A 25707-nucleotide genomic window follows, 5' to 3' on the forward strand; every position below is an offset into this window, starting at 1 on the left:
CAGCTCTCCCTGGTGATCAGGAACATGAGTCAGGCTTAAGTGTGGATTCCCTTAGCCCTCTCTGTTATCCGTGGAAGAGGGCTTCCAACAGGGCTTTCAGAACTGCGCTCCGGCTTTTGAACCCTGCTCCCAGGCAACTCTTGAAAAGATGTGTATTTGACTAAATGATTTACCTGTAAACTTGCCAAGAAAATAATTTGAGGTGACTAGGAAACACCCCTCCCATTCCGCATCTGTGACTATTCCATCATGGGAACACCTGCCCCTCCATTCAGGGCTGGGTTTGTGGGCAGAGTACTAATGACGAATGGTAGGAACCAAACAGGGATTAGGAGGGATCATACATAGTGTCAGCATCCAGAAACTGTCATTGATGCCCCGTGTGGACCAGTGGTGATGCTGAGAGCTCACGGCTTACCTCCATCCACCTGGGGGAAGGTAGGGAAGGTGGAGGTGGGATAGACTGCCACATCCCGGCCTTCCTTGACTCCATGCATGTTGTTCCCTGGTTTGAAATTGTGTTCCATACCATGTATCTCTTTTGGTACTCAGTGGGTACTCTGTTTTGGCTGGTCCAGAAAGTCTTGGGGGAATCCCACACCTGGGAGTTGGGGAGGGGCCTCATTCCTTACTATCAGCCAGAGAAGAATCTTTCTAAAAAGGGAGGTAATACGGCGACTTAAGTGTAACCTGAGTCAGACTTGCATGCCTAAGTGAGTGCTGAGTCTTCCGTATTCATTTACAACATTAAGGTCTGTAATTTCTTCATAAAAAATTCTAAAATAATGAAGATGACCTGGTAGGCAAAATTCACTGGTATTTTCTAAAAGCTTTTGATAAGGTCCCTCAGAAAAGATTAAGAGAGAACAAAACCACAGTGTGGCGCAGAGTCCTTGTTGTGGATTAAAAAATGATTAAGTGATAGGGAACAGAAGAATTCCGGTGGAGACCCACTGCTTGGAGTGGGGAGAGGTTAATAGAGGGGTGCCTGAGGAGTCTGTTGTTGGGGCTGGAGTTATTAAGTGCATTAATTGTTTGGAGAAGGAAACGGAGGGTGAATTAGTGCAGTCAGCTGCTGCTACCCTGGTTTTTGTCACTGGTTTCAACCCAGAGTCTGTACTGCCTGGAACCTACTGGGGGAAGAGGCGGTGCAGGGAAATGAAGTTTGTTGAAGTCTGTGGCCTAAGTCTATGGCTTCCCTGTGGCTCAGTGGTAAAAAGACTCCGCCGGCCAATGCAGGAGACATGGGTTCAATCCCGGAGTTGGGAAGATCCCCTGAGGAGAGGAGAAATGGCAACCCACTCCAGTATTCTTGCCTGGGAAATCCCGTGGACAGAGGAGCCTGGTGAGCTACAGTCACGGGTTCGTAAGGAGCTGGACATGACCTAGCAGCTAAGCAACAACAACAAATGGCGGTAACTCAGATTGGCAGAAAGTCCAGTCCACACAGACGAGGTGCAGGGCCCCCTGAACTTGCCGCCTCTCCTGAGGAAAGGTTCAGAAGCTATCAAGGGCAACAGCAGTTCAGCAAAGTGGCTTTTTTGGATCCGACAGAGGAAATGGGGATGGGGTGGGGCTGGAAAATAAAGGGTTTCCTTAGGAAGGATGGAGCAGGCTATTGAGCTGTGCGGTGTCTCACTGGCTTGCTGCATTAGCAAGGAGGGACACCTTTTCAGTCTTTCTGACCATGTTATCTTTTGTGCTGTTAGGTTTATTTTTAGAGTCACAATGAGGGCACCCTGCCAGTCACGGACACACTGCCTCTTGAAAGTTCTCAGTAGGGCCTTTGCACACCACTCTGACACACGTTACATACGTGTGTGGGCTGCTAGTGGGGATGGCCTGTTGGATGGGTCTGGTTGAATTACAAGCAGATGATCACGCAGAAGCAGGCTAGCAGCCTGGCATCTCAAATATTCTGAGTTTGAGGTGGGGCACCCAAGCTGTCTGGGGAGGGGAATGGTTCTGAGCTGAGTGGAGGGGGGTGGGGTGGGATGCTTGTAGGAGCTGCAGAGCCACCCTGTGCCTCCTGCCCTTGTGCGTTTCTTGTTGCTGACTCTTTAAGGTGACTTGCTGTGTTCCTGCTGAGGCTGAAATGAGTTTCTTGCTCGGGGCCATCCGCCTCCAGAGCTGGTGCCTTCCTGAAAGGGCTCTTCTTCCAGGCAGGCCCTGGATTTCTTTTTTTCTCCCCTCTTCTTTACTTTCTGATTTCCTTGCGTAGCTGTCTCCTTCCCTGTCCCACTTTTCATTAAAACCTGAAAGAGTGCTGGCCTCCCTCACAAATGTCTCCGAGTCCCTCCTTTTGGCTGTGAGCAGATGTTCTGTGTGGGTTGGGGTCCTCAGCAGCGCCGCCCCCCCCCCACACCATCCCCCCCCACAGGGTTGGGTGGGGGTAGTTTTCGCAATCTTGGTCCAGCCTAGTAAGAAGCTGCAATTACTACTTGGTCGCTAATTACCGGGCCTCACATTAGATCAGTTTACAGAGGGAGCTTGGAGCCTGTCAGCAAAGGTCAGCCTGAGGTCCTCTCACTAAACAGCCCTCTTGGTGATAGCTGTACAAGGAAAAAGGCATTAAGAGGGAAGACTGGGTGCCAGATCCGGGCTGCAGGGTCTTCGCTGGGTGGCGTGGGGGGGATGGGAGCGGGAAAAGAGCCACGGCTGACTAAAGGGGTCACGGAGGCTGATAACCCTTCTCACAGCCTTTCTCAGAGAGCCTGGAGGAAGGCGCAGCCCTTTCATTGAAAGGCTGTGCTTTAGAGAGGACCAGGCAGACACACAGGGAACCAGGACGTGCCCGCCGCTGGCTTCTCACGCTTGACTCTGTTAGAAAGATCCATTCAGCCCCAGTTTCTGAGAGGGAAAGCAGGGCCTCAGAGAGAGCACCGCAAACATGGGTATCCTTTTTCTGTCTTTTTACCACCCAAATTACATTATTTACTTAAATCTTTTTTTTCATGAATTCCTGTATTAAAACCATAAATACCTGCTTTAGCATCATCCCAAGCAGTGATAGCAGGGGAATCACAGGTTTGGGCTAGTCACATTGGCTCAAATAAATGTTAAGTAGGTAACGATTTGAATTTAAAATGTCCACCCCACTCATCAACTTGCCTGTGGCCAGTGGTGTTGGTTGGACACACTGGGAAATGATGGTGCGAAAGACACCAGTCCGGAAGTGTGAGCACTTGTTTTCCAGGCCAGCCTTACTTTCTCGTGAGATGTGAGACTATGGGTGAGTCTCCCCTGCTTCTCTGAGCCTTAGAAATGAGGATTTGGCCTCTGTTAGATTTTATGCAAGTGAAACGATTTTATGCAGATTCTCTGTGTATATGTATATGTGTGTATAAAGATTAGTAACTGACACTAAGCATTTACTGTGCTAAATAAATACTTCAGTTATTAATCCCTACAATCATATGGGGCAAACATGATCTGTGCAACCATTATAGGTATGGTAAACCCAAAGTGGGTTAACAGTTTAAAGCTTTTCAGTGGCTTCTGTGCTAAAATGCCAGCCCAGGGCATATGCTTATAGCCTGTTCTATACTATGCTATACAGTACTGTGCTATATATATGGGTTTTCTTTATTTTATTTTTTGTCGTGACCCACTTAAAGCTGTTAGTCTAGAGCCTCTCTGATAGCCGCTTGTGGGGCTCAGTATTAGAGAAGAATCGTTTGAAGCGATGAGTGGAAAGAAGAGAGGGTTCCGCTCCTCCTCATGGGCGGATCTCTGTATACTCCCTGCTCAGGTGTGGCACAGTCCTGAGCGTTCAGTCCCAGTCATCTGTTCCCTTCGCTGGCGGGGACAGGCCTGGGCTTCACTTTAATTCCCTTGCTTCAAATCAGGGCCAGATCAGTATGCGGTCGGCGGGGGCCTGGCAGGCAGAGGGGGATGATATGTTACGTTGATAAAGGGCTTTGCAGCCTGAGCCCTGGGATTCGAAGCCGTTTCAGAACTCCGTGTTCAGTCTCACTGCAGATACAAAGCGTCTCCCCAGCACCAGGGACTCTGGCACTGCCAGGAACCAGGAGGACATTGTGCTGTCCTGACCCTACACAATAGTCAAGGGGCGGTGGGTGCTGGGGGTCACTGGGGGCCCTCCCATCACCTTGAGTGGCACCACTACCCCTCTCACCATTGTGGTCAGGGCTCAGGGCCTCGCTCTGGATTGGCTGAATCTGAAAGGAGCCCTACCACGTTTTGATTTATAGAACAAATGTGCAGAAAGGAAAAGGCTCCTGGGTATTTTGTATGTTAGGGAGGTTTGGCTGGGTGGGGAGGTGGAGTTGTCTACTGAGAGGGCTCTAGAAGGTCTATCCACAGACGGTTTGGAGGTAGAGCCCAGACCTCGGCTTCATGATTCCTCTTCTCATCCTGAGCCCGGGGAGTCCCTGGCCTGCGTGTGAGACATGCCTTAGAAAACCATTTTACTTAACTGCCACCCCCTGGGTGCTGACTAACACCACTTCCCCTCATGTAACTTCACATTCGTGTAATTAACATATAATTTGATACCTGGAAATTCATGCTGGGTGGAGCTGGAAAGGATTACTCAGCTTTTAGCAATTCAGACTCTTGGCTCATAGAACGCCATGTGCTGTGTCCTGGGTCTCCTGTTACTAACTTGCTTTGCCAATATTCTTGCCACTTAATTTTTCCTTCTGCTTCTTGAAGATGAGTGCAAATGATGACACAGTATTTTTTTTTTTAATCATTTTAACAACTGAAGGGCTATAGACTGCCTGCTTCTCTAGTCAATGTGTTCTTAACTGTCTTCTCTCATCGACTGGTGAAATTCAGGGGTACCATAGTTTATTTCACTTCCTGTTTCTTAGTCAGGGCAGCACCATCAGTGTTAAAAAACGTGCTAAGTAATTATCAGGGAAGAACAAAGATGAAAACTTAGGATTTTGCAATTTAAATTTAGAGTATATGCTGGTGGTTCTAAGTTTTGTTGGAGAAATTACTTACTATGTTGACACATATTAATGGGACGGGGTGAGGGGAATCACAGTTTCTTAATATACATGAACCCTGCCTATTGAAAGATAAAAAAGGCTGGGTGAACTCTGACCCAGAGTAGAGAACCCGCATAGTTGAAAGCCAATCAGGATATCTTGAAAATATATCTAAATGTTCACATACTTTGAAAGAGGACGTTTAGCACAGTACAGATGGAAAATTGTATCTGATGGGAACTCGGAGAGAGGAGAAGAGTGAATCCCTTAAACCTTGATAGTCACGGCTTCCTGATCCAGTGGGTCAAGAAGGATCCAGAACCCCCCAGAACCCCGGTCCCAGGTGAGCGTGCTCTGTGAGCTACAGGGAAGGTAGGAGTGGGGAGAGTAGTCCAGAGGCTGGCCGTTTGGTCCCTGCCATGGGTTGAGCTTGTGAGCCTTTCAAGGATTGAGAACTTGACTTTGGAAAGCTTCTAAATTTGTTCCTAGTGGGTTTGATTTATTTTGTTGAGGTCAGATTAGTGCTAATGGCCCTAATGGTTTACAATGCTCCTAAATGGTTCTTAGCACTTAGGCGGGCTTGGCTGGCCGTTGTGGGCGGGTTTCCAAGTGTGGACCATATCATTCCGAGGGTATATTTTTTGTTGTTGTTGAAGTTACTGTTGAGAGTATAAGTCTATGTGTGTGAGTGAGATTAAAAGGTAACAGCAGAATTAGTCACACTTAATATTCTACCTTCTCTTGGTATCAGATCCAGGGATGTGTTTGTGAACACGGGCCCCATGGGCATATGGTGCGTGACCAGGGCGTCCAGCTGGGCATTTAGTAGTTGATCATTGTCCTCTGCCACTTTCCCTGGGAATGTATTGTTCATGAAATGCAGTAATAGGGACGCCTCAGATTTCCTCCTGCCATTCCTGGTTGCCAAGTAGTTCCTGTAAGAGCGGGTAACCAGGTTAAACTGATCTCGGTGCATCCCTTCCAGCCATGCTGTGGTATCTGTGAGTTCATGGCAAGGTCTTTGGCAAGGGGATTATACTCCCCATAAAACTGGCTCCAGTCTCCTGGTTTCTGTGTGATTGTGAGTAGGCGGAGCAGACAGGTGTCTACAGAGGAGCTGCGTGTCTCTACTCGTCCACAGATCTGAACCGTGCGTGTGCACACACGGGCAGGCTACGCGGGCGGTGAGCCCCCAAGGCTGCCGGCGCAGCTGACTCGGGAGACTGTCAGGGCTTCAGTGCTGGAGCTGAGGTCTTTGTGCATGGTCAAGACAGGGGCATTGGTTAACCATTTCTCCAAGCTTTGATGGGAAAGAAAAAAGCTACCCCCACCTCATAGTTCTCTGGCCTATCAACTCTCAGAGTTGTGCTCCTGAAAGTAGCAAATGTGGTTTTGAAGGCCTGTCAAATTCTGTCCTGGGGAAAATCCTGCTGGTTATTGTGGGCCGAGCCAACGCTGTTGAGGGTCGAGTGAAGGATGGGGCCTTTACCTTCTCCTTCTAAGGGAATGGCTACTGGCTTCTTCTCAGAACTTGGGTTCCTTTTTTCCTTCTTGCACATTCTGCAAACACACTTTTAGTCTACTGGCAGGCTTGGCATCCTGTAGCTACCATACTTATCCTCAGGACCCAGTAAAATTTCCCCTGGAATGATTTGAAGAGCATTCACACTACCTGTGAGATGCTTGCTTCTATTGAGAAACATTTCCTCATTGATCTAGTTCATCTTGAAAAATAATATCATAGCATGTGAAAATATTATTACAGTCATCATTAACAGTGCTGTTAATCTAAAGACTTGGGTCTCAAGGCAGCTGGCTGTATTTATAGCCAAGGAGTTAATTCCACTGTCAACAAACATGAAGCTGTTTCGTTGGGCGTGATAGAACTGGAGACATGAGCCCAGTGTAGCAGCGAAAGTCACCACTGAGCTGTGTCTGCAGGAATGCATTCTAGAATCAGCGTTTGAACATCTTCAGTTAGTTCCATGGCCACCAAGTCCTCCAGAGAAATTTTAATTACAAACCAAGGTGATGTGGTTTCTTAAATGTGCTATAACAAATGGATGTTAGCTCAAGTAGCCCTGAGCAGCCCCCTCCATCAATAAAACCCCATAATTATCACATGGCGGGCTCTGAGGAGGAAATCTTCACGCCCTGAGTGTCTAGTCGGCTGGGCTTCCGGCCTCCCTTTCCTGAAGTTGGGGGCAGGGTGAGGGTGTGGAAGGTCAGCCCTTTCCTCAGAGGCCCCCGAGGGTCATGACACACCCAGGACAGGCTCTGGTGCTGCCCCAGGAAAGAACATGTTCATAGCCCAGGGGTGTGGCCTGCTTTTTGGTGGTGGACCAGGAGTTTGGGGAAGGAAGGGTGGTTTAAATGGAAGACCTTGAAATGGCAAATCTTTATTAGTTTTGTAAACAGCTTTAGGAAGCACTGGGAGCATCTTGCAGGGACCCTGCAATTATCATAATAAACAGTTTTATCATCTGCTTGGCAATCAATATTGTGGCTTATGCTGCTTTAGTATCTCAGTGGTATTGATTACCTTAACAACTGTGCTGCGGTCAGCTTCCATTAACCCCTGCTCTGCCGGCAGGGCCTGTGCTTTCCCTGGCTGGATGGAAAACTGCTCTGGTCCCAGACCAGGCAAGTGCCAGAATTCAAAGGCTGGTCAGAGTCAAACATAGCTTTTATCTCAAGGCACCCAACAGAAGGAAGGTTTTTACACAGGGAAGTTAATGCAGGTTTTTAAAGGCATCTTGTGTATGTGTGTGTAGACAGTGAATAAAATAATTATAGCAGTGGGATTTCAATGGATACTCAGGAATTTGAATGTTAAGATAAAAACTCCTGATTTTTCCCTGCCTTGGCCATGTCCAATGGTCATGTCCATTCCACCCCTCTTGACCCCATGATGGAATTAAGCACTGCAGTGCGGAGACCCTTATGTAACAGGCATTCCTGGGACATTTGGAGCATTCTGCTGTGAGATCCACAGTTTGCTTTTAGAGAGTAACCACTTACTTGGGGACATCTCGTTTTAGGATTCAGGTTCCTCCGGATCAGTGAGTGTCTGAAGTGAAATGGTCGATCATAAGATGACAGAATGCTGAAGGTAGATTTTGGTGCCACTTTAGATTACATCACTGTCACTGGCTGTCCCCAGTCTCTGGTCTGATTCATGTTTACACCCCCTTTTTCTCCTGATGAAACAAAAGCAACATGGATACTTAGCTCTAGGGAGCAAGGGATGGAGTCCCCAGACCCAGCCAGTAGTTAAGAATTAGGCAGTGGTAAGTGATAGTCATCCAGAAACTTTAAGGACAAGGTCTTTCTAGCAGCAGTGGGGACGATGGTGTGTGTGTGTGTGTTGACTGTCTATGTCATTTTTCTCTTAGTAACTACTCTACTTTGTTTTAAATGAGAACTGTGTGTATATGCATATGTGTCTGTATGTATATATGTGTGTGTGTGTGTGTGTATGTATTCACATATAAAATGAGTATAAATGATGCTAGGGGTGAGCTTGCACAGCATATCTGGCAACATAACCCCTTTAAACCAATTTTAGTGCAAACTGCCATGGGGTCTTTACCTTTCTAGACCAAACAACACAGGTGTGCTGTTCAACCGGAGTGACGACCTCTAGTGAGAAGCCAGCAGCTACATTTAGGAGTCAGTTTTTAAAGCTGGTGAGTTTCACGGAGTCGCTGGGGAGCGGAGGAGGAGGAGGAGAAGGAGGCAGCAGTAGTTGGACTGGGGGAGGGTGAATCGCTTTGGCAGCTGACACTTTCCTGCCCTCCCTGCCAGGCTGCAGCCTCTGGCTTCCTAATCCCTCAAGAGGATCCAGAAATGAAAGTTTATCAGATGGGGAGGAGGCCAGTAGGTGTGTGATGAAGGCAAGGGGCTTGGCTTCCGACTGAGCTTGGAGAAGTGTAAGTAGGTAACAGGCAAGAGGGGGTGCCAGGTGTATGGGATTCCAGATCACGGAATTCAAGTCCCAGCAAATAAGGGTCCATATAAGAGGGGGTCAGAAAGCCAGGTCATAGAGTCTGGGCAGCAAGATGTAAGGCTGTAGACTCTTATCTGGCGGGGTCTAGGGGAGTAATAGTGAGACATGACCGCAGAATCCAGCCGCAGGCTTGACAAAGCAGGGCTGAGCCCACAGATGGTCTTGAGTAGACACAGCCCTGTGCAGGTGAGGGAATGGCCCCAGGGAGTAACAGTGGGAAGTTGGTGAGAGTGGTTCTCTAGGTGTGGTCTGGGGATCTAACCAAGGCCAAGCTTACCCTCCTGACCCCACCCTACGAGGCCACCATCTCTTGCACTGGGGTGTCAAGGGATCCCCATCACTGTCTTGTTTTCTGTACCCGCCTGCTTTTGTCTTCAGTTTCCCTGTACCCAGACTACCTTGGTTCCACAAGTTGGTAAGTTTTATTTTAAGCATAATGTTCTTCCTAAATGGGCTTCCCTGGTGGCTCAGTGGTAAAGAATCTGCCTGCCAAAGCAGGGGACGTGAGTTCCACCTGTAGGTCGGGAAGGTCCCCTGGAGAAGAAAACGGCAACCCACTCCAGTATTCTTGCCGGGTAAATCCCATGGACAGAGAAGCCTGGTGGACTGCACTCCATGGGGTTGTGAAAGAGTTGGACACAACTTAGCAATGAAACAAGAACAACATTCTTCCTTAAATATTAGCTACATCAGTCAGACTCAGAGGGTGGGCAGTGGTTAAGTTGACCCAACTTTCATTACTTTCCATTATGATAGGGACAGTAGCTCCAAGGACTCTACTGTGACAGCAGAGGGTAGACCAGATGGCCCTTACTTTGCCACTATAGGCTAAGCAACATTCATGATGGGGATGATACCTCCATTTTTTAGTTTTATGTAGATGTGTGCATTTTGATTGGGTAATAATGCAGTAGAATTGTGGCCCAAATCACCCTTTGTGTTGCCTCACTGGTCTTAAATTGAGCTCTGCATTGATACTAGCTCTTCGAAGTTTGACCTCATTCATGAAGAGCTCCTAGATGTTGACAGCTTTTTACTTTGTTCTTTTCACCAATAGCTTTTTGAGCCACATGGTCAGACTTCTGGGCAGCAGTATTGTCTATGTGGTAGAAGATGTTTTACAGGGAATCACATTCTATGTAAAATTTTAAGATTTACTGTCTCATATCAAGGTTCTTGGCTGTGTGGAGCAACCCAGTATTTGGTGTTATTTATAGTTTTGCTTTTTAGGTGTGAGCAGAGAAGTGGAATATCTTTTTTTGGGTCTTTGGTATACTCAGATTTTTTTTTCTTTCTTATTTAGAAGATGAAATGTTATCTTTGAAGGGTTTGGAAAGATGATTCTTTTTCAGAAAGTGGTGTCTTCATAGAGGAAAGAACCCTGGACTAGAAACCGGAGAATGGATCCTGGTTCCTGATTTGCTGCTCACCAGCTGGTGACCTCGGGAAAGAATGACTCATAGTAGTCACTCTCCTGTTTTAGAAATTTTTTTTGAACCTGTAAAATCTGAGTTATGGTTCCCATTCTGTCTACTTAACAAAACACGATTGTTGGTGGTCAAGTGAGAAATGAATATGAGTGTTTCAAAATGTATAAACCACCGTATAAATTGAGGGAGCATTGTTATTTGTTCCTAGGGAAGTTGGTGCCGGGTGTGACTGTTTTCTTGGTCAAACACCAATGCTGCTGTGAAAAAGTGCTTTGCAAAGAGTATTTCCCAGGAAGCTGCAGCGTGACGATGGGCGTGTAAAGGCCTCCATGTGGCTCAGCCTACTTGAAGATGAGCACAAAGAGCCAGCCCCAGTGGGAACCAGCTCCATTCAGACTTTACAAAGCAATTAAGGTGACTTATAAAACATTCATACTGAGATGAAAGACAATGAGCTCAAAAACAATGGTTGGTAAATATTGCCTTATTTCGTAAATTCACTGGAAGTGTTTAAAGTTATTTTTTAACCCACTAAATCAACCAGTGGAGGCTTTTCACTTATCAGTGGGTGTGTTTTTTCTTAATCATGAGTTTGACTCCAAACTCTAAATCAAGCTCTTATGTAATCTTAGGCTGTTACATTGGGCTCATTTTTTTTCTCAGCAGTGGTATTGATAGTGGCCACGTATAAATGTGTCAGGGACTGTGCCCAACGCATGATGCCTGTTACCCCTTCCTGTATTAGTGGTAGGATGGTGCCTTGTACCTTCCAAGGGTAGGAGTAAGGGTGGGGTCAGCAAATGTTAAGTTTTGAACAAGATTTAGAGGTAGCTGGGGCCTAAAATACTTCTTTGGAAGTCTTTTAGCTCTTCTAAATAAAGAAGAATCCATATTTCCTTGAAAAAAGGCTTAGCTTGCCATGAATATGTCAACTCAAGGCTGAGAAGCTTGGCTTTGGCGGGGGCCATTCTTTTTTCAGAAGGTGCTCCTGAACTGGATAAAGACAGAGCTTTCTTTTTTAAAGGGGGAAAAAAAGTGTATTATGTAAAAAATAATAATAATAATAACATGATGAACTCCCTCACCTACACTTGACAATAATTCACTTTTTGTTGGGTTTCTTTACTCTTTTTGTTCATTGGCATTGATTTTAGAGCTAATCAAAGATATCATGAGGCTTGATCATTTTCTTAGGTGATAGTAACATTATGTCGACATAACAAAAGTAACGCGTTCTTGCACGCAATCAAATATCAAATTGCTCTTCACACTTACCTAATTGTCCCCAGAATGGCTTCTTACAGTTGATTTGTTTGAAGGGGTTTCCGAATGAGGTCTACCTACCGCATTTAGGTGTTCGATTCTTAGCTCTCAAATCTAGATCAGTCCCCTCACCCCTCACTGTGGCCTCCACATTGTACCTCTTCCCCTGACCATCCCGTGAATTTAGAACAAAGATGGGGAGTAGGTCCATGTCGTAGAAGAGGCACTGTCGTGGTGTGAAGATACTCACGTCCCCTTTCTAACTCTGTCACTGACCTTGGACAAGCCACCAACACCCTCTGGGGTCATTATTCTTATCCATAAAAGGAGACAGTGAGTCTTAATGACCTTAAACTCAAGCCTTCTTATTATGACCTCCTCAAAGGGAACACTTGCTACCTGTTCCTTATCCCAGTTTTTGTGATTGAGAAATTGTTGGTGCTAAATAATCCTGAGTGATTAACTTGTTCTTCTTCTCTTGAACATTGTGAATAGTATACCTTAAACAAGGTTATTATGTTTTCCTTCTGAACTTTCAGAAAGCTTAGAGCCAAGTTTATGGCTCAACGTGTTGGTTATTATTGTATGCATTTTTTTTTTCTGAAATTTTAAAATTTAAGCTTTTTTAATGTGGACTGTTTTTTAAAGTCTTTATTGAATTTGTTACACCATTGCTTCTGCTGTATCCTTTTTATTTTGCCCATGAAGCATGTGGGACATGAGTTCCCCAATAATGGATCGAACTTGCCCCCCTGCATTGCAAGGCAAAGTCGTAACCACTGGACCACCAGGGAGTTCCCTATTACATGCATTTTAAGCTTCGTTTTTGGCTCAGATTTTCTCCACTGTTATTTATTCTTTCTTCTTTTGCCCTGGCCTCAATTTATGCTATCATGTTGTGTTGTGTATTCTTGTAAGCAGCGTGAATAAATGACTCCATGCTGGACTCTGATCTGGTGTGCAAGCTCATTCACCTAGGGTCCCTGTCTTACCTATTTTCTGCTTTGTTGAGCCACACATTAGGTGCTCAGTAAAAACTTAGCCAATAGAGTTTAAATTTGACATATTGTCATCATTTGCGCATTTACATTTTTTCCCATTTTAATGGTGAAGAGTTGTTGGGAGCAGTATTGAATTTTTTGAGTGTGGCCCCAGTCCTTCTCGGATTCATCTTTTTATGGCAAAACTGCCAGAGGAAGTCTGGCAGTTTTTAAATGCAGTGGACTTGGCTGACAATGTTTATTTTTCGGTAGAACTTATCTTTGTCAATAGCTCCTTGCTACCTTTTCCCCCTAGGCTTTTGGTGAGTGAAGCAGTATTTGCTGGGCAAACATTGGGGACAGGGGGTTTTAAATCCTGAAACAGTAGCCATTCTACGTATTCTGAAGAGTCCACCTCTGGCTCCAGCCTTGGACGCCAGGAGCGCCATTGTGGAGACGCACAGGGTGATGGAGGCGGATGTACCCCTGGGAGAAGGCAGGCCAGGCAGTCGTTGAGCAAATTCTCTGCTTGGCTCTCCAGCAGCCTGCCTTGGCCTTGGGGAGGCTGTGCCTGCTCTCCTCAGTAAGGCCATGGTTCTGATGGACTCTCTCCCGTACCCGCCCCCACCCCCCCAACCTCTGCTTCCTTGATTGTCCAGGAGAGGACATCCCTCCTGCAGCTTTAGGGGAGGGTCTGAGTCTGTGCTTGTTGAGCCCCCAGCACACAGTAGGTGCTCAGTAAACACACGGGGGGTGCCTTCAGGAGCAGCTCTACAAGTGACCAGAGGACATACTTACAACTTTTGCTAGTTGCCTCCCTTTTTGTTGTTTGTGCCACTTGGGAAGGCAATCCTCTAAGCGCTGGTTTTGAGGGGCTGTGGTTTTGAAGGCTTCTGTTCTGGGTCCCTGGATGACTTCTGTCTCAACCACAGAGAACCGAGGTGCCCTTGTTGGTTGATAGAGTCCTCCCCATGTTCTTCTCCCAGCCAGGCACCCTCCCAGGCCAGTGGCTTGGCCTTGATTCTCTCCTCCCCACACTGAGCAGACACTTCCAAGCCTCTGCTCCATGCAGACCTAGTCCAGAGGCAAGGCGAGACCCTTGGGTGAGGGGTCCTGGGTGTGGCGAGGAAGTTGAGGCTCATGGCTTGCAAGTTTTCTTCTAATGGAATTTCCCATCACTTACTGCCCTGCTGATTTCTGATCAATGAAAATGAAATTGCATCACCTCCTCAGAGGCTCCACGTATGCCTGCTGCTTCCAGCTGTGTCAGTTCCGGTAAAATAATCTCATCAGGCGTGCAAGAGGGTAATAGGAAATAAAAATAAAAACCCACAATTAGCAAGAGGCCTTGCAGCTGAGTAACACTTTCCATCCCGGAGGCAGAAGGCCAGGGAGTGAATGCTTAGGAAAGATTCCCTCAAATAAAAGAAAAGAACGAAGATTCCTGGTCGTTTTCTTCTCCCTTCTTCCCCTGAACTCTGGCCCCCACCCTTCATGTGTAGATGGTTCAAAATCGTGCACAGGTTTGTCCTGCCCTCCAGGTGACGTCAGCAGAACAGCTGTGAGGGGGACACACGAGGGAGGGGGCTTTCACTTTTCTTTCTCCCCAGCTCACCTCCAACCCCAAACAAACACCAAATGAATTTTAGAAATTTCAGTTTTTCCCACTGACCTGTGACAGGAAGCCAGATGGTTGCCGGCCGAGGGGTTGGGGGGCTAGGGGGGCGGGCGACAACTGGAAGATGAGTTAAGGTTGCTGAATAGGCTTCTCAGAGCTGGTTTATTTTAATTCCTAGACCTTATGCTTCAATTATCAGTCCATTAAGAACCAGACTCCCCACCTCTGCGTTATTCTCCAAAACTCCCAGGACTGTGTCGTGAACAAGAAGGAGGGTCTATTGAGGGGCATGGCTTGGTCACATGGAAGCAGGCCAGCCCTAACACGTCCGGGTAAGGCTTGGGGATGGTGAACCCAAGTGTCCGAGGAGAGGCAGCGCTCGTGTGAAGGCCGGTTCGGTGGTTCTGGCAGTTTTTCTTAAGTTGTTTGGGGGACAGCACGCTTTCCTCCTGGGTCATCAGGAAATCTCAAACATCCGTAAGTTTCCTTTAGGAATCTAACTCCCTTTAGGTTCCTGACTCCCATGTAGCTTGAGGATGAGACCCTTGAGAGAGATGGGCATGCCTGGGGGGCACGCCAGGGGTGGGCCGAGTGGCAGGGGTGTGGGCAGCGGTTATGGTATCCCCAGCACCAGAGGGGCTCAGGCCAGTCGCACAGCTTGCCAAGCCATGTGTTGCAGTAGTTGAGCCGCGTTTTTAAATGCAGTGGACATCAGAGGTCGTCACAGGCCGCCTCTGGTTCATAGAAGGACAGATTCTGGCCTTAGAGCAGGAAGGCTCAGGAATGCGGGGAGCGGTGGGAACCCAGATAACTGTGTTGATACCGTGAATCCGGCAGCACGTGAAGTTCTGCGCCTCCTTGAGCTGGTGCCCTGCCTGGATGGTCACCACTGGCCAGGGTCTTGTTTTGGCCTCTAATGAGAGCAAGCTAGTTGGGAGTCTGTGTCGATAACAGGGCTGCTGTGCATACTGTAGGCACTTGGTGAACATCTGTTGTGTGAACGGATAAAAATCATTAGAGCAGCCAGCGAGTTTTTGGCCAAGCATGATTCACAGGGGTTTAAAGCTAAGAGCACCAGGGCCAGAAACCCAGTAGCCTCTTCCTTCTTGTGGCCTAAGAGATGGGCCCCGTTAACCAGCCAGGTTGGGTACCCCCATCTCAGCATGGCTTAACGCTGGGGCCTTCTGGAGCTGCGGGAACAGTTTTTGTCAACTTGTTCTGGCACTGCCTGGGATTAGAGCTGCTGGCTGAAGTTTTGAGGGGACGACCCGAGCTCTAGGTGGGAGAGGACAGAGGGTGTCACTTCAGAAGGGGGCTGAAGTTCTTGACCTCAACATGCATTTTTCATGTGTCTGTGTGTTTGTATAGATATATTTCTTTTCTTTCTTTTAAGATTTTTTGAAAAATTATTTTTTAATTGAAGGATAAGTGCTTCATAGAATTTTGTTGTACAGATATATTTCTATCCTCTCATCTCAGACACTTAGCACAAGGTCTTGATCTACATTGATCACTTTTTATGACTTGAGCTGGCAATTCCCCACCCGGGATCAGACCTAACCAGGGTGTTCAGGAAACCATTAAGGAAAAATACATAACCACACTCATTCCCAGACTCAATTGTTTGGTCGTAGTAGTGCCTGGATAAAAGACTTTCCAGCATGATTAAGCCACGTCCTATTTAATGTGGCCTTGGTGATTCTTCACAGCAGCCATTGACCCAAGGGCAGCATCTGGAGCAATGAGAAGAGAAAGTCCATCTGGGCCACTTGTGCTGAGTTTGTGAGGGCGTCATCATTACCCACTGTCACTTGGTTCTTCAGGTGGCTTCTGGAAGGCTAAGGCAGTGCAGACTCTTGGATCCTTACTTTTGAAGAAGGAATTTTGCTTTGTCGATTTGCCTAATTCCCAGGGCCACTCTTTGAAGTGGCTAGTGGTAAATACGTCTCAATCCGTTTTTCTTGATTAAAAGTAATGGTGCAAATAATTGGCTTTCTGATTACCACTTGGGATGGAGAAGGGGCTCTGAAGAGTAGGGCACACAAGTCACTGCTCCTGTCCTGCCACCCACACACACCGCCACCCAACACCTGGTTGGGTTTTAAGCTTCAGAGTTTGGAAGTTCTTCACATACACTCAGAGGGCGAACAGAACCCGTACCCTCTTCAGTCCGTCTTGAAGTCCGCCGAGGTCACCGTGGCTGCTGGTCCACTTGGCTGTAAGGGAAGGAATTGCCAGGGGCCGGGCCAGACAGCCTCCATCCCTGCTCAGCGCCTCTTGCTCCCTGCTGCTTGAAAAGCTGTTTATGCTAACGAGCCAGGGAAGATCTGAAGGTCGCGCTGTGCCTGCGCTGGTGAGAGGCCCTGTGTGTGTGTTGCCCCATTAATGAGCCTTCGAAGGGCAACCCTTGTTTGTTTTGTCCTGGTGCCAACTCTGGAGCCTTGTGCCCGAGCGCGCTGCCGATGGGGAGCCCGCCATGTGGCTTTCTTCCTGCTGAGAGGAAAACACTCCTTTTTCAAAGAGTCATTTTGGAGATGCGCGTTGAGGGGACATTCCTTCCCCAAGGCCACCTCTCACCTCGCCCTTGCCTGGCTTCCTGACCATCCCAGCATGACCATGTCCGATGGTGGAGCTTGTGGAGAGCAGAAGTTCCTCTACTGGGAAGGCTGGATGGGGTTTCCCAGGTGCTACTGCAGGACCAGAGAAAGGCAGCTTACAGGTTATTCCTTGGTTCTCACAGACCAGATCTGTGTAGAAGAAAGCTCGAGGCCCATGGCTGCTTCTACCCTGTCCCAGAAACAGCACGTGCAAAAAGAGAATCTGCCCAAGCCAGTTTCTCTTGCATCTGTACAGCCTTGAACCCCTGCAGTTTCTCCTGTGACTCAAATGAAAAGTTCCGCTGACCAATAACTAGTTCATAAGAATTCAGGAACCAGTGGACTCATGGTCCTCTTTCACTCAAGAGCATAGATGGCTTTATAGCTCTTTCCACAAGGAAAAAACTTTGTCCATACCCGATTCCCCTCATTCTGCCCCCCAAGCCCAGATATTTAGGGATTTGCTTGGCTTTCTGGATTTCCATCTCTTTGACCAGTCTGTATAGGATGACTGGAATGAGGGGTGCCCCTGTAGACTTGGAATAGGAAATAATAAACCAAAAAATACTGAAATACTCAGGTGTCATACCTGAGCCTCCAAATTAGGAGGAATGGGTCTTTGGTGGTCAATTATTTGTAATGTTGAGATCAGCACTCTCCCACTAATATTATTTAAGATGTCTCAGAGAGAGTGCTCTTAATCAAGTTTTTACTACCTGCTTAGCACTGTGCTGGGAGATGAACCGAATTATAAGCTGATTTTCACCTTCAAGCGGCTTATAGTCCATTGGTAGAGATAAAAGTAACCCAGGTGGTACAAGGAGGAACTGTTTTAGTGTCAGTGTGGTGGTGATTCCTGCTGGAGTTCAGCGAGGAGAAATACTTTGGTGGGTTTGAGTGATTTGTCGTGTTGCTCATTCACTGAGTCATGCCTGACTCTGCGACCCCGTGGACTTCAGCACACCAGGCTTCCCTGTTCTTCACTATCTCCCCAAGTTTGCTCAAACTCATATCCATTGAGCTGATGATGCCATCCACCCATCATGTCCTCTGTCGCCCCCTTCCCCTTCTGCTCTCAGTCTTTCCCAGCATCAGAATCTTTCTCAGTGAGTCCATTCTTCACATTAAGTGGCCATAGTACTGGAGCTTCAGCATCAGCATCAGTCCTTCCAGTGGATATTCTGGGTTGATTTCCTTTAAGATTGATTGGTTTGATCTCCTTACTGTCCAAGGGACTCTCCAGAGTCTTTCTCTAGCACTGCAGTTTGAAAGCATCAATTCTTTGGTGCTCAGCCATCTTTATGGTCTGACTCTCACATCCATTGATGACTATCAGGAAAAACCATAGCTTTGACTATGTGAACCTTTGTCGGCAAAGCTATGTCTCTGCTTTTTATTACGCTGTCTAGGTTTGTCATAGCTTTTCTGCCAAGGAGCATACATCTTTTAATTTTGTGACTGCAGTTTGAATGATAGGAGGGGAGTTTTATTGCCTCTGTGAAACTGGAGCTTGTGCTTTTTAAGGGACGTCCAAGGTTTGAATGAATGTTGAGGAAGAGAGAGGCCATCCACAGGTTGTGGGGCTGCAGAAACGGAGGCAAGAATGTGTTGATGGCGTTGAGACTCTGCTGTCGGAGAAGTAAGAGCTGACTGATTCGTAGTGTGGGGTCGATTTTAGAGTGTGTTAAAACCAGTCTGGGGAGCATCTGTTTGAATATTTTGGCAACTGTTTTTTGCATGAGAAAGGCACTGGATGAAGATGACAGCAAGAAGACTAGGATGATCTTTCCTTTCTGTTTTCTAGAATCAAAGATGGTACCAAGAGCCCAGGGCAGTCGGTGAGGGGCAGTACCGCTTGGACATGTTGAGCCACGCCAAGTGTGGCGTGATGGGAGGCCAGCTGCTTACAGACATCTCGTGGTCTACTGAAAGTATGAGGTGCACATTCAGGTGATAAGTCAGGAACGGAGATTTTTGCTTTGGGAGTCAACTCATAATTTCAGTAATTGAAACCACAGAAGTAGTTAAGGTAGTTGATATACACAGATAAGAGCAGAGAACCAAGGGAGGTGGTGAAGTACAATGCTGGTTAATTCTGTAGAACAGAGAGGAGAGATTGCTGGGGGTTAACATAGTAGGGCATTTTATTAAGTAACTGGAAAAGTGCACACACATATGGTTAGAGAGGTAGGAGGAAAGCCAGAAAGCCATGTCAGAGAAGCAAGGCAGAGAAAAGATTGCAAGGGGACAGTCAGCAGTTCTGAATGCAGGGGAGATGGAAGAAGATGAGAAGAGCCATTGGCTACCCTGAGAAGGCATTGGTGACCTTGGAGAGGGAGCTGCATCTTGGAGACGTGGGGCCTTCTAACACCCCTTCCCGCAGAAACAGTGTCTAGCACCCCCTCCAGAGAGCCTGAACCTGTGTTCTGGGGTGGGGGGTGCACGGGCCTCTGTGTGTATCTTCACTTGGGTCTACGGTTGGCCTGCTGCACAGCAAAGCTTGAGAACTGTTAATGCGATGCACTCTAGCTCTCTGTAAGCACGTAGAGCTGGTGGAGTCACCTGGCTTTAGAAGATCGGTGATGGGAAAGTGAGGCCGTGGACGCAGTCCACTTGTTGAAAGGAGTTGAGCCCTGAGGGAAGGCCAGGGCAGCGTCTTGTGCCTGAGGATGTGAATAGGCAGGTTCCTGTTCAGAAGCTTACGTGGGAGTGGAATGTGGTCGCCTGGCAAGTGGGAGGGGGACTGGCCAGCAAAACCCTATGAAGCCCTCTTAGTAATCATCGTGGAAAGGGCAATACACCCCTGCCGTAGGAATAACAGGCAGTTTACAAAAGAGATATCCAGTAAGTATCTGCAGATGGGTTCTCTCTTACTGGCAAAAAATGGAAGTGAGAATGAAATGCCATTTCTTGCCTGCCAAGTTGACGACTTTTTTTTTTTTTTTTAAAGCAAAATAATACCCACTATTGATGAAGGTGCAGGAAAATTGAGGCTCTTGTGCCAGTGAGCATGTGTTGGAAAGGCTTTCCTAGAGGGCCGCTTGGCCTATGCCAGGCAGCCTGAAATATTCCTAGCTTTTGAGCCAGCAGTTACACTTCCAGAAATATGTCCCACGGAAATAGAGATGGAACGTTATGGGTGAAAGCCTAGGTTTTAAAGTAGGAAGGAAGGCTTATGGTTTCAAAGGTTGACTTTGGTAGTATGTGACTTGTATAAGGTATTAACATTAAACTCTCTAGGCCTCAATTTCCTCATCTGTAAAATGGGCTGTTGAAAGAATCGAAGGAAATAATGTCTCCTTAAAAAGTTCTTAGAACCGTGCCTGGCCCTACTAAGTGGGTAGTAATTGAGCTACTGCTTATTTTTATTATTTTGTTACTATATGTGCAGAAAAATATGTGAAGAGTTTATTGCTATGCAGCATAAACAGCAAAATATTAAGGATTGCTTAAATGTCCAGTAATTATGAATTATGCTGTGTCTGTAAGATGCAATGTAGCCATTAATTCTAACCTATGAAGAATATTTCATGTCCTGGGAACACTTCAATGCCTAAATTAAGTTAAAGGGGCAGTCCACTTAAGGAGCAGTGTGATCTGAGGTTGGTAAAGATCTGTAACTATAAACATGAAGAAGGAAAAAACCTCAGAACTTCGTACCTCCCAGTGGCTCTCTGGCCAGTAATATTGTCTGTGGTTTTTATTTCAGATATTGAGTTTTTCTACAGATACCCCGAGTTTTTAAAAATAGTGTGTTCATACTGCTTTAGTCAGAAGACATTATTTAAAATAAGTCTTAACATCATGAAATGCCAGATTGAAACTCTCAACGGTCCAGATGGTACATTTTGCATCATTTCCTAACTTTTGCTCCACAGCCCAATAGGAGAAACGGAGAGATCAGAAATGGGATCTTTCAAGATGGATTTTTAGGAAATTGGAGTTGAAAAGTTTTGGGTGCTGGCACAGAAGACATTGAAGTAGTTGTTCACACTTAGTGGGGAAGGTATCCAGTTTGCAGAGAAAGCACTGGAGGTTGGGCGAGGATGGAGGGGAAGAGGTACTTACCTGCCGGTAGGAGGGGCAGATGATCCAAGTGGAAAGTTCAAGGGACTGCATTTGCTGGATGGAGGGGCTCCTTCACATCTGGGAGGGAGATCCATGCATTATGGTGAATAAATTCAGGTCAGGAGAGAACCATTCAGGCCAGTGATGGACAAACGATACTGGCCCGTTGTTCTCAGGATATGGGGGAGAGGTCTCAGGGTAGACACTGAAGGAAGTACCTAAGTGTTGGATACAAATATTCATACAGCTGGTTAAAATGCCCCAAATTCTGGCCACCCCCCCCGCCCCCCGCCCTGCCTTTTTTTAAAAGAAAAACACAGAATCAGTCAAAACTGAGTGGTTTCACTTTTCCTTACAGTATTATGGTTTGGTCGTTTTTGAACTTTGGGTGTGTCTGCGTGCGTAGTAACGAATCTGTTCCAGTAAATACCAGCTCCTCTCTCCTGACACCGACAGCCTGGGCTGTTAGACCTGGCTCTGCTGCGGATCTCGGACTCTCTCCTCCTCCCCTGCGTGGCTCTGTTAGAGCCAGAATATCGCGGTAGTTGTGGATTCCCTGCAGAACGGACTGAGCTAGCAGTTTTCACTTCTAGGCTGATTTATGTTCACGCTGGAAAGAGCACAGATGCAGGTATTAGCAAACATGAAGCCCAGGGCCTGGACGATTCTCTGGGCCTTCCGGGCAGTGGTCCTCCCGCAACACAGGAGACCTGTTCCAGCACGTGTGTGTTCCCTGATCTTGCCATAGTTACAGAATGATTCTCAAGGCTACAGGGAAATCGCTACCAAGAAGTTGGAATCACGCCTATTTATGGTTTAACACTTACTGACTTACACACAGCAGCAATATACAAATACCGTTGTTGTGTAAAGCACAGAATGGAATTGGATATGATTCTTCAGTGGATTCCAGGCTAAACAGTTGAGGGTATTATTTCTTTGCCCCTTGAATGAGGTTTCTACTTATCTCCAAACCTAGGTTACCCTTGGCTCTCTCTTTTTTTTTCTTAGACCGTGGGGATAGTTTATTCATCATTGTGTATTTTGCTAATTTGCTTTAGTCTACGTCAAGCAATGCCCACTCTCTGTAGGTTGCTGGATTTCTTGCTTTCCGTGGTGGCTATCCTTGTCATTATATTTAGAATTGCTCTTCACCAGGTTAGGGAAATCTGTCTTGAATCAGGATGCCACAGTAAATAGGTTTCAGCATGTGTTACTTGAAATCCTGCCTGAATTAGAATGGCCGTTTGTCGTCTCCAACCAGGGAGTTCTATCTGGAACCTTTTGGCTGAAGAAAGGGAAGACCAGTATTCTCTATCTGTCTGCACCTCCCCGTCGAAGCCTCCCTCCTGTCATGAAGCTGTGCCAGGAATGGATTTCAAATGAAGATAAGGGTGGATGATCAGGCTGGGTTGGCTGTTTATAGGTATTTTGGGAGATTCAACACATAGAGTTCCCACACTGGACAATTTTTTTTTCTTTTTCATTTAACATAATTTCAGATGTACAAGAAAGTTATAAGGATAGAATAGAGAATTCTCACATATATTTCACCCTGTCTTCTCCCATATTATTAATAGCATTTTCTCCCTTCTATCTGTGTGTTTGTCGTCATGCATGTTTGCACAGAGACATGCTGTCACACATGTATTTTCTAAGCAGTTTGAAAATGGAGACAGCATGCCCCTTTACCTCTAAATGGACCTGTGCCTATTTCTTAAAAACAAAGATACTCTTTTAATATAACCACACTGCAGTTATCAAAATTAGTAACTAACATTCATCCACCACTATTTCCCAATCTACAGACCTTAATCAGATTTTGCAAGTTGTCCCAACTTGGGGAAAAGTCCAGATTCTGTGTTTTGTTCATTGGTCACGTCTCTTTGGTCTAACTCTTTAATCTGAAACAGTGTGTCTTTCTGCCTCCTGACACTGAAGTTTCTGAAGAGCCTCGGCCATTAGACTGTCCCCAGTTTGGATCTGCCTGCTGTTCTCTCGTGATTAGACTTGGGTTTTGCATTTTCGGCAGGCATGTCACGGAAGAGATGTCATGTTCTTAGTGCATCCTCTCAGGAGGCACAGGATGGCTACTCGTCTCATTCCTGGTGATCCTCACTTCGACCATGTGATGAAGGGAGGTGGTGCTGCCAGGCTTCTCCAGTGTAAAGTCACTGGTTTTTCCTTCTGTAATTAATAAGTGTCTTGTGGGGAGATTCTTTGAGACTGTAAATATTCTGTAACTACTCAAACTTTCGCCCACTGCTTTTAGTATTCATTGATTCTTTGCTGAATGGGTTACTACTATGATGATGGTTACCAGATGGTATTGTTCTAACTTTATCATTCCCTCTGTATTTGTTAGTGGGATTTCCACCCTAAGCAAGAACTCTGCTTTCTGCCACATTAAAAAAAAAAATAAAGTATGGAATCATGGCTTCTAATTTTATAAATTGGGTTGTAATCCTTTACTCTCATGTAACTTTCTGGCTGAAATTGTGCCAGGCTCGGGCAGTGAGGGCCCCTGCAGATGCTCCTGGGCCTTTGGGCACGCTCTTCATTCATTCCTAGAGCACTTCCTTACGTCCTGGCTCAGAAAGGTGCTCCACACTCATCTTGCGCTCTCCCTGTCCCAGCCCCCAAATTGGCCGGCTCTCCAAAGACACCTGCTTCCATTCAGAGGAGAAGGGTCGCACCAGACATTTCTTCAGTTTAGAGGAAAAGAAGGAATGTGTCCAGGGATCATTTATTTTTTTCCTCTCTCAAAGTGTTATCATTTCTCCAAATATGTTAATTTTCCCCGTGGTTTTATTAAGCACCTGTTACATTGTGGATGTGAAAGATACAGAGATGAAGGAGACATGGATCTTGCTCTCCAACTGCTCATGGCCTCATGGCAGAAATAGACAAGTCAACACATCATCACAGCAGTGTGGTGACTCTAGAATTGCAATGTGTCACCGTATGCAAAATTGTGGGATCACAGAGGAGGAGGTTAAAGCTGATAAAGCTGACTGAATAACCCAGTGGGTGACCAGGAATGAATAGAATCTTCACCTTTCAAACGACCCAAGAGGCGGCCTGATGTGGAACCTCCTGGCCATAGCAAAATGCCCTTCTCCACGCATGAAACCAGGGTCAGCATTCCACTTGGGAACTCTAATTAATCCAGAGAAAGATTTTTGTTTATATTGAATTGAACTCTATTTTTAAAATAAATTGCCCCTCATTTACTCCTAGTTAAACCCTAAAGCTCAGTAGGAGACGTGGAACTAATCCTCATCGTATGTGGCAGGCAGGGCTTTGCATGGTTGAAGGTGGTTGTCTTGCCCTGCAATGGGAACCTTGATTTTTTTTTTTTTTTTTTTTGCTCTTGAGCTGATCATGGTCAGCCATTCATTAGTCAGTATACCTCTTACCAGATTCCTCCACATGGCTTATAACACTCTTCATGCAGTTAGAGAAAACGAGAGGGCTGTGATTCTGCTCAGTTGGAACAGATAGAGGCACCCCTGTAGCCCAGCGGCCACATCTCCATCTTTGGCCATTGTGTCAGCTTTAGGCTGCCTCTGAATTTCTAGTGAAGGAACCCCTCCAGGTATGTTTGTTTTTTGCATGAGCTCCTGTTAATCCAAGTCTCTTTAATTCGCTGTCTGTTTTACTGCTTGCTTGAACTTAAATACAAGGCTTCCTATTTCTTTCAAAATTTCATCTTGTTTGTTTCAGCCCGTTCCAACTTACCGAGATTTTTTTTTAAAAGTCTTGATTCCACCATTTAGCATGTTAGACCCCTCAACTGATGTATGTGCTTGGTCTCATCCACCCCTGAAGTTATCGATTTAAGTGAAGGGAACCAGGGATAAGGCAGGACATTAAGGCATGTCCCCAGACACATTGACCTTTGAGTGGGTACTTTAGGTAATAACATCTTCCAGCTATAAGAGTGGGCAGACTTTATTATCTGAAAGACATTTGGTCCCCTAGATACACAGAAATGATAAACTTTGGGATACGTTATTAAAATCAAAAAGGACCCTCTACTGTATTTCTCAGATCGTTGAGTCTAAGTGAAGCTATTTTCCAGTTTATTTTATGTGAATTTTCTTACTGAACCTACAGCTAATTGCTGAGTCCTCAGGACCTTTCCTCCCCGAGATGCTATTCAACAACTGTCGACTCTCTTCTAAAACTGTGAGGAACTTGCAGAATATAGTCTGTAACACATCCTTTTAAATCTTATATATATATATATATATATACTTTATCCGAAATGACAACACATGTCTTCCTCTCTTTTCTCTTGTTTTATATTACTTCTGAGTGCTTTTTCGCCATTTAACATTATATTTATTTGTTTGCAGTCTTTCCCCACAAGAATGTAAGCTGATTCCTATTGTTGATTCTCTGAGCATCTGACACGTAATAGGTGGACAGTAAATGCTGAGCTAATGGATGAATACATTTTTTGATCTATAGTTTCTGGAACTGCCTTTTTTTTTTTTCCTTCAAAGAAGTCAAGATAATGGGCCTCTTATTCCTTCTTTCCTGTGTGAAGATATCCAAGAGAGTGCATTTTGAACTCTCATCTCCTCTATCTCTCCCAAGTTAAAAAAAAAAAAAAAAGAGCGAGAAATGTGTCTGTGAACTGGTAGTGTTCCTTTACACAGTCATCCTGATAGCCCATGATCTTGGAACAGACCCTGGTACCTAAAGATTGAATGCGACTGTCAGATGTGCTGAAGTTCTCTTTGAGAAACAGACATTAATGTAAAACAGAGAAG

At 46.0% G+C, this 25707-nt stretch overlaps 1 protein-coding gene across 5 annotated transcripts in view; it reads left to right on the forward strand.

Moving 5' to 3' along the window:
* The window catches only part of ZFHX3 (zinc finger homeobox 3), a 252177-nt gene that overhangs the window by 55992 nt on the left and 170478 nt on the right, over window positions 1–25707 (forward strand). Inside the window, exons 1-3 of one of the 5 annotated variants that reach the window (XM_042231875.2) lie at window positions 1–5304; window positions 8562–8650; window positions 8769–18808. The exon at window positions 1–5304 is cut by the window's left edge and continues 21424 nt beyond it. The exons of 3 other annotated variants lie outside the window; for them this stretch is intronic. The gene's annotated coding sequence lies outside the window, so the exon portion shown is untranslated. Of the gene's footprint in view, window positions 18809–25707 lie in introns of all 5 variants that reach the window. One more of the 5 variants, XM_042231874.2, reaches the window with a different exon arrangement.

The sequence above is a fragment of the Ovis aries genome, chromosome 14, assembly GCF_016772045.2.
Source record: "Ovis aries strain OAR_USU_Benz2616 breed Rambouillet chromosome 14, ARS-UI_Ramb_v3.0, whole genome shotgun sequence".
Classification (NCBI taxonomy): domain Eukaryota; kingdom Metazoa; phylum Chordata; class Mammalia; order Artiodactyla; family Bovidae; genus Ovis; species Ovis aries.